Below are 7981 nucleotides of genomic sequence, written 5' to 3'. Positions count from 1 at the left end.
ATGCTCGGAATGTTCTTTGGTAACATCCGAACAGTCTGCGCATGCTCCGAGTGTTGTACGTAACAGTCGGATCAGTGTGCGCATGCTCGGAGTGGTCCTTTGGTAAAGTCAGAACAGTCTGCGCATGCTCCGAGTCTTGTACGTAACAGTCTGATAAGCGTGCGCATGCTCGGAGTGGTCTTTGGTACCGTCCGACCAGTCTGCGCATGCGCCGGGCGTCAGACACTGCTCGGATTTCATGATAGAGAAGAGGGGGCCTGCACCGCACGGCCCGATCCACCCTCAGCGATCTCCGGCAGACGCAGCGCTGTGACTCGGCCTGGAGGGACGGAGGCAGCGTTGAAGGGGCTGACCGTGCATCGTCCCGAGCTCACAGCAGGTCAGTGGTCGCTCGTAGTCCCGGGGGGGGGGGGGGGTTCTAGACTGGTCAAGACGAGTGGGGGTGCGGTATATGCTGTAGACGGTTGATATAAAAGGCAGTAAAGAAAAATAAATGGATAAAATGCTTTTGAGTGGTTGCGATGTTTGGTCTGCGTGTCATGTATGTGGCGTTGCCCATGGGTTGGGTGCAATCATGTTTTTTTTTTTTTACTGTGCTTTGCATGGAGAATTCACTGATGATGGTAAAGAGCTCAGTGGGGTGCAGATCAGCAGGTTATGCATGCAGGCCAGGGGGCACATAAAATTGTCCATTACTGGTAGTTGGTCACCTTATAAATGCTGGGTAGATGGCGGACTCTACAGCAGGTACCATGGCCTTCAGGGGGAAGTTGTACACACTGCCAGGTTCAGACCAAGTGGTTCAATAAAGCAGAATGGTTATCATTGGTGTAGGTTGCCAACATAACTTGCCAGGGTGGTTTGCTCCAACAAGTCCACACCCGGTTGACTGTAGTGAGGAGTATCCCATGGCTCTCTTCTGACTTGGGTGTGTGTGCAAGGCACCTCGCCGGGGGATGGGGGTGGAGGGATTTAGGGGATATTAAAATGTAAATTGATACTTGTATAACGCACTACTCACCCACAAGGGTCTCCAGGCGCTTGTACAAATACCGCTGTGGAACCCATCCTGGCTTTCCCTGTGAGGTGTCCACTCCTGGGCACCCCCAAGGTGAAGTTAGGCATCCTTAGCGTTGTGGGGGTAGGTGTGGAGATTAAGCAAGCTACTGCCCAGAGTTGCAGAGTGGGACTCCATGATTGGAATAGGTAAATGGGTGGGTGTGGTCGCTCTATTAGAAGTCACCCATTTAATACAGTACCCAGAGGAGCAGGGCCCCACACTAAACTGAGAAAAGGAAAATAACAAAGCTAAAAGCAAATTGTGAAGGTTAGCGGGCCCATCAATTAGTCAAGGTAACCGGAAAGAGTTGGCAGGAATGGGTTAGTACAGCATTCACGTTCCAAGACTCAGGTGGGTGTTGTTATGGGAGCCCAGTGAGGGGGTGGCGAATAACTGAACTCCCTTCATATGGCCAAACACACCATTGTCATTTGCCAATGATGAGGGTTGTAAAGGGCAATGTGCCAAATGTGATAGGAGTTTCTCTGAAGCTCTGACGGAATCCCTAACTGTCTTACGGTGCAGAAAGGGAATGGTATTCAAGGGCCTCTGGCTAAATTCCACTTGGGCACACACCTACTTTGGGGTAACAATAGCTTAATTCATTTGTGGCACTGTATAATTTACATTCGTGAAGAAGGACATCTTTGGATGGAGGTTAGAAGAATTGTGGCGCAGCTATGGTGGTGGTGGTGGGAATGGAGCTTTCTGGTGGTACTTTATGGTTTACATTTTTTTATTGAGTTTAGACAGAAAAGGAACAAGACCCTCAGCTCTCGTGTCCAGATGTAAAAAGGACCATGAGGTCGCAATGAACAGTGTTACCAAGGTAATAGGCATGGAGCGGGTCAGTGCGCGCAAGGTGGAGTAGTTAATGGAGAGTGGAGAAGTGTGGCTCAATGGTTAGAGCGGCAGACCCTGATGCAGAGGTCTAGCCCGGGACCAGGGTTCAATTCCCGCCTCGGCGGGTCTTGGGCTAAAAAATTCCACGGACCTGATAATTCTCGCCTCGGTGCCTATTCCAATCATTGAGTCCCACTCTGCAACTCTGGGCAATAGCTTGCTTAATCTCCACAACGGCCCCCACAACGCTAAGGATGCCTGGCCTCCACCTTGGGGGTGCCCAGGAGTGGACACCTCACAGGGAAAGCCAGGATGGGTTCCACAGCGGTATTCGTACAAGCGCCTTGAGACCTTTGCGGGTGAGTAGTGCGCTATACAAGTATCAATTTACAATTTACATTAATATCGGTGGTGGCCTGAATGGTGGGAGCAAGCTGGATGCCTAGGTACGGAATCGCTTCCGTGGACCAGCGCATTGGGTGCTCTTCCTGGAGAAAGTCTAGGGTAGGTGAGGAGAGGAAGAGACTAAGAGCCACCGATTTATCCAGATTAATTTTGAAACATGACCCATGGGAAAACCTGTGTAATTCTGCGAAGATGGTTCGCACAGACGTTATCGGGTCCGCGAGGGACAACAAGACATCATCAGCATAAAGGCTGATGGTGTGGGTATCCCCCCCCACCCCAAATTTGATCCCGGTTATAGTGGGTGGTGGCAAATTTTGAGCACAAGGGGCTCCATGTAAAGTGCAAAGAGGAGAGGGGACAGGGGGCAGCCCTGTCTAGTGCCTCTCTCAATCACAAATCGGGAGGATGTGTGGCTATTGACGCAAACTGTCTATAGCAATTTAGAATGCGGGTGCAGGTTTTCTCCCCAAGACCAGCCGCGATCAGTACCATCTCCAGGTAGGGCCAGTCCACCCTGTCAAAGGCCTTTTCGGCATCGATAGCCAGGAGCATGTATTCACCCTGTGTGCGGGTTCCTTTCTCTATGAGATGTAGTATGCGCTTAGTGTTATCACTAGTCTGTCGGGGGATGAATCCTGCATGGTCAGGTTTGATCAGTTGCGACATATAGGGTGCTAAACGAGTCGCCAAGATACTGGTGTACAATTTAATGTCTATATTAAGCAATGAGATGGGTCTATATGCACTACATGCCGTGGTGTCCTTTCCAGGCTTTGGCATCACGACCACCGCCGCTTCCAGCATCTCCCCCGGAACAGCTCCGATGAGCTCTAAGGAATTAAACAATCACGTCAGAGTGGGAGCCAATTGACTGCAAAAGGCTTTATAGAAGGCCGCCGTGTAGCCATCGGGGCCGGGGGATTTACCCACTTTAAGGCGGGGTATTGCTGATATGACCTCCTCCACCTGTATGTCTCTGTCTAGATAGTCTGCCTGCGCTGGGGAGAGGGCCGGCATGCCGGACCCGGCCAAATAGTCTGTGCTGCACTGGAGGGCAAGCCGTTCCCCAGTGTAGAGATCTGCATTGAAATCTCTGAAGACTTCGGCTAAGGACGCATCCTCTGTGACTGGCGTACCTTCAGGGGTGCGTATGGACCGACCCCCTTGTCTCTGCCGGGTCTCTTGGAGTTTATTGGCTAGTAGGCGGATGCACCTATCCCCACCCGTATAATACGTGTGTTACAACCTGAGGGCTGCGTATTCTGCCTTGTCTTGGTCTAAGGCCGCTAATTGTTTCCTTTCAGTACAAAGTTGGCGCCAAGCCCTGGAGGCCCCCGTCCTCTGATGTAGCTGCTCAAGCTCAAATGGCCACCCCTGTAGATTTCGTGGAGTTGGAGGAAAACAGTTGTAGCCTTCAACCTGTGGTGGTCCTTGGCGAGGAGGTGCGTTTCCTGGAGCAAACAGATGTCGGCCCCAGAAGTCTCAAGGTAGTGTAGTATGGCCCTGCGTTTAATCGGGTTGTTCAGGCCTCGCACTTTAGGGGGGGAATCGTGAGAGAGCTAAACGCCATCACAAGTCTGGGGTCAGTGCTGCATGCGGTATGTGGTGCCAAACTTGTCGTGCCATGCCTGAGCTAGCAGTTTGAGGGAGCGCGAACAAAAGCCAGAGGCCCGAGTGGGAGTAAAGCATCAGTGGTACCCAAGGTAGCTGGATGAGTGCACCCAAACCCAGCGAGGCTGCATCAAGCGGGGAGGAAGGGCGCAGCGGAGGTATAACAAAGGAAGGTGGATGAGGGAACCCTAACCCAAAAAGGAAAACCCAAAACCCCTTGAACAAGTCCAAAAACACAATCAGACGCAAGAAGTTCAGTCGAAACAGGAAACCAGTGATCTCATAATAATGTCCGCCTTGTGTTGGGCTTGTAAAGCGCACGGCTGCCCGTAAGCGTCCCGGCGCTGGAGACCGCTGGGGAACCCGTCCTGGCTTTCCCTGCGAGATGGTCCCTTCTGGGTATCTCCAAGGTGAAACCAGGCATCCCCGGCGTCTGTGGGGGGCCGTTGTAGAGATGAGGCAAGCTTAATGACCAGAGTTGCCGAGTGTGATCCCTGGTTAGAGTGGGCACCGAGGCGAGAATTGTCGAGTCCGCTGACCTTGGTCCACGCAGTTTCAAGGATGGGCACCCATGCGCTCTCTACACTTTCCAGGCCATATCTTTGATGTAGGGCGCTGTCCGTGCTCGGGACCCTGGCCCCCTGCTGCGCTCCACTTCCCGGGGCCGGATCTCTAGCAGGGAGCCAGCCAAGCCACCGCCCGTGCGCCCAGTGGAGTCTCGCCTGCGGGCCCCACCACCAAAGGGGTCACTCAGCTGTCGGCGACTCCTCAGCCCGACACCGCCACAGCAACCGGTGTCTGTAGGTACGTCCCGGGGGGAAGGCAGACGGCGGGTCCAGTCCCGCCGCAGACCGCACCCCCAGGCTCCACAAGATCCGGGTGCACACTGCCGATCGAGGCTACGGCCGGGGGGGGGGGGCGGACTGGGGCCTTCCTTATATGCCGCGGCACCAGGTCTTCTTCGCCACCACCCTCGTGTCTGGAAGAGGCTGGTGCAGGAGACGCTTGCCTCGGCAGGCCGCGACACAGGCCGCTCTGAGCTGAGGCCTCCTCCGACTCTCTGAGGTATTCGTCTTCCGACCCTTCTAGTGGGCATTCGTGGGCTCCAGCTGTCGGGGCAGATCAAGGGCACTCTCCGCCACCGGAGTCTGGGGCTGTCGCCTCTCGTGGGTGCTATTGGCCGCTGTAGATGGTGGGCGGCGGGCATGTGCTCCGCAAGTTGCTGCCTACCTCGCCGCCATCTTGGCCTCTGGTGGTACTTTAAAAGCAATCCTAGGAAAATGGATAGGCAGTCGGAGAGAAACATCCCATCAGCAGGTATCAGTCAGAGCCAGTGGTGTACAGGCAGTACACTGCAAGGGTTTACAGTGTTGAACCGGCCGAAAATTTAACTGTCGGACCCTGTAGCCCGGATGAATTTTGTACATAAAGGTCTTGGTCACCATGGGGTAATGAGCAGACGCTTACCCAGGAACAAAGGTTAAGTCGGAAGTGAAAGGTCACCCCATATGCTGGAAGCAGGCACTTGCCCGGAAGTAGAAGGTGAATGGTTACCCCACGGGCTGGAAGCAGAAGCTAGCCCGGAAGTAAAGTAGGTTAAAAGGTCATGCCGGTAGTAAAATGTTACCCGGCTGTGCTGAAGGCAGCTGCTACCCTGGCCCATGTTACAATAGAGGGCACTGAATGTGGGCCGCATTGCTTATAAGTATGGTTAGGGGCAATGAACGTAGGGCACAGTCTCCTGGGTATGAGGGGGGGTGGGGCACAGGCTCCGTGAGTAAGGAAAGGAATATTGTGTAAGGATTGCTTGTATGTTGGAAACTGCTGCCTCAATTCTTCCATTAAGATTAACATGTGTAGTCTGAGTTTCTGGGACCCAGGAGGGCAACCAAGTGGGGAGTGCCTCCTCAATGTGGGGAGTGCCTCCTCTATGTGGGGTGTGCCTCCTCTATGTAGCTGATGCCAGGATTGAGTCCCGGAATAAAAAGTCGTAACTGAACAAAGTGGCAATGAGAGGCTGACACCAAAGTCTTATGTGAATCGCCCATCGGACATTTCAAGGAACTGTAAGACTAGAATAACCAAAAGGCGCATTTGGGAGAGCGGGCCGGATAAATAGACAAGGAGGCTGTATATAGTGTGCCAGTCGGTGACTTTTATTGACAGTCTTAGGTATGGAGCTAGAGGGATTTAGTAGTTCTTCAGTGTCCTCAAATCTTTACTCTCTCTCAGGGCAAGCGTCATCTTCTGTAGTCCTCTCGTCGGTCTGATCTTCTCCTCGGTCAGGGCTTCTCCCACGGGGGCTCATGAGAGTGAAAGAAGGAGCCGTCAGTCCTCTCTACTATAACATCCCCATAGGCTGGGGCGTTCCAGTCACCTTACACCGTTGTGGATGAATCACACTGCTAGGGGAGGAAAGGGGTACTCGTGGGGAAGAGGTTTTAATGTGTCTGAGGGAAACACAGCTACTGTTTACGCCTGCGTACAAACCTCTCATTTGAATTTTTTCAGCTATATTTGACATTTGCAAGGGATTCTGGGTGGGAACACTTTGGGGATCCACGCAAGCAATAACTCGCAGGACTCCCCCGGGTATCTAGTTTTCAGACATGTCTGGGTTTGATAGGTTTTCCTAGATGGCCACTGAGCCCAGGGCCAAAAACCCAGGTGACCCCCCCCCCCCCCTTGTAAAATCCGGTTGCTTTGTGATAGGATATTCTGATGTCCCCACAATACATTTTGGGTCCTTACCTGTCGCAGGCACTTTGCCCACCCTCACAAGTGAGATACAATTTTGATCGGGAGACCTGGGGGAACGCTAGGTGTTAGGCAAATTGTGGGTTTTCTGTTACCAGAATATTATAACAGAGTAGTGCATGGAAAATGTGTGAACATAGACACATGTTGAGGTTTGCGTGTAATTGTCAGTACAACACCCATGTACTTATTGTAGTCTCAATGCACACTGGTTTGCACACTTTAGCAACCTGACCCCAAACAGTCAAAGGTGAAGTACTTTCATCATGGATGGTAGTCAGTGTGTAGACATCCCTCCTGTCCACAAATTTCACAGCTAGCAGTTTATCAATACGCAAGGCACTTCACTGTCCCCTCTGAAGCTTCTTAAAAACAAGCTATTTTGGGTAAGGGGATTGTGCCACAAGTATGAGTGTCCACTTTGAACAATTCATTAAACAATTGCACAGCAGTGTAGAAGTTTTTTAGGCACAAATGGTGACCTTTGTTAAAAAAAAGTTCTCTAGCAAGTTCCCACACAATGTTCTCAAACTCCTAAAGTGGAAGGACAACCAGGGGGGTCAATATCAAGCCCATCAAAAAAGTTAAACCCAAAAACATCAGATTTGTGGGCGTCCACTGGGTAGCGCTAGAGCAGGGCATGAGTCTGGCACTGTTGTCCCTCAAGTACTGTTCAGCATACAAATTAGTCTGGTCAATAATCTCGGCCAAAAATACATCATCCATAAACAGAAAAAACTGCCTAGGCAAAAATGTTTCACAATTTACTCTACACCCTGCATAACCACTAAAGGCAGGCAACACCAGCTGCACCATGTTTGGATCATCCCAGTGTCCAGCGCTTCCAATAGGAAGCCTTGCAGCCCCAGACCGCAATCCAGATGCCTCTTGCTGCATTATCGACACATCAGTGTCCTCCGCACTTCATCTGCACTGAGAGTAGCTTCATAGTCCGATGATTCCTCGTGGACAGAATACTCACTGCCAGAATCTTGCACTTACTCCTCTGCCTCAGACGCAGTGTCAGTCTCATAATCATGGTCAGAGGAAGATTAAAAAAGCATACCAACCACCTGCTGATCAGTAATTCTGTGGGTAGCCGTAATCCTTACTAATAGAGGTAACTTGTCAACAAAAAACACTTTGTAAAATAAGTAATAAACAAAATGTGGCTTTATCACAACGACCTATTCACTCCAAAAACAATACCAGTAACTTGCCAGAAACAGCTAGTCTCACCACCACCTACTCTGCATAAACACAACAAGGACCAACAATATCCCCCCCCCCCCAAAAAGAAAG

General features: G+C 51.5%; 1 protein-coding gene across 1 annotated transcript in view; it reads left to right on the top strand.

The window, feature by feature from the left end:
* The first annotated feature begins 224 nt into the window (after positions 1-224).
* Positions 225-7981, top strand: part of LOC144762161 (uncharacterized) — a 45820-nt gene continuing 38063 nt past the window's right edge. The window contains exon 1 of the mRNA XM_078647321.1: positions 225-379. The gene's annotated coding sequence lies outside the window, so the exon portion shown is untranslated. The remainder of the gene's footprint in view (positions 380-7981) is intronic.

Source organism: Lissotriton helveticus, chromosome 6 (assembly GCF_964261635.1).
Source record: "Lissotriton helveticus chromosome 6, aLisHel1.1, whole genome shotgun sequence".
Lineage (NCBI taxonomy): Eukaryota > Metazoa > Chordata > Amphibia > Caudata > Salamandridae > Lissotriton > Lissotriton helveticus.
The sequence above is the reverse complement of the archived record's forward strand: the minus strand, read 5'-3'. Positions and strand labels throughout refer to the sequence as shown.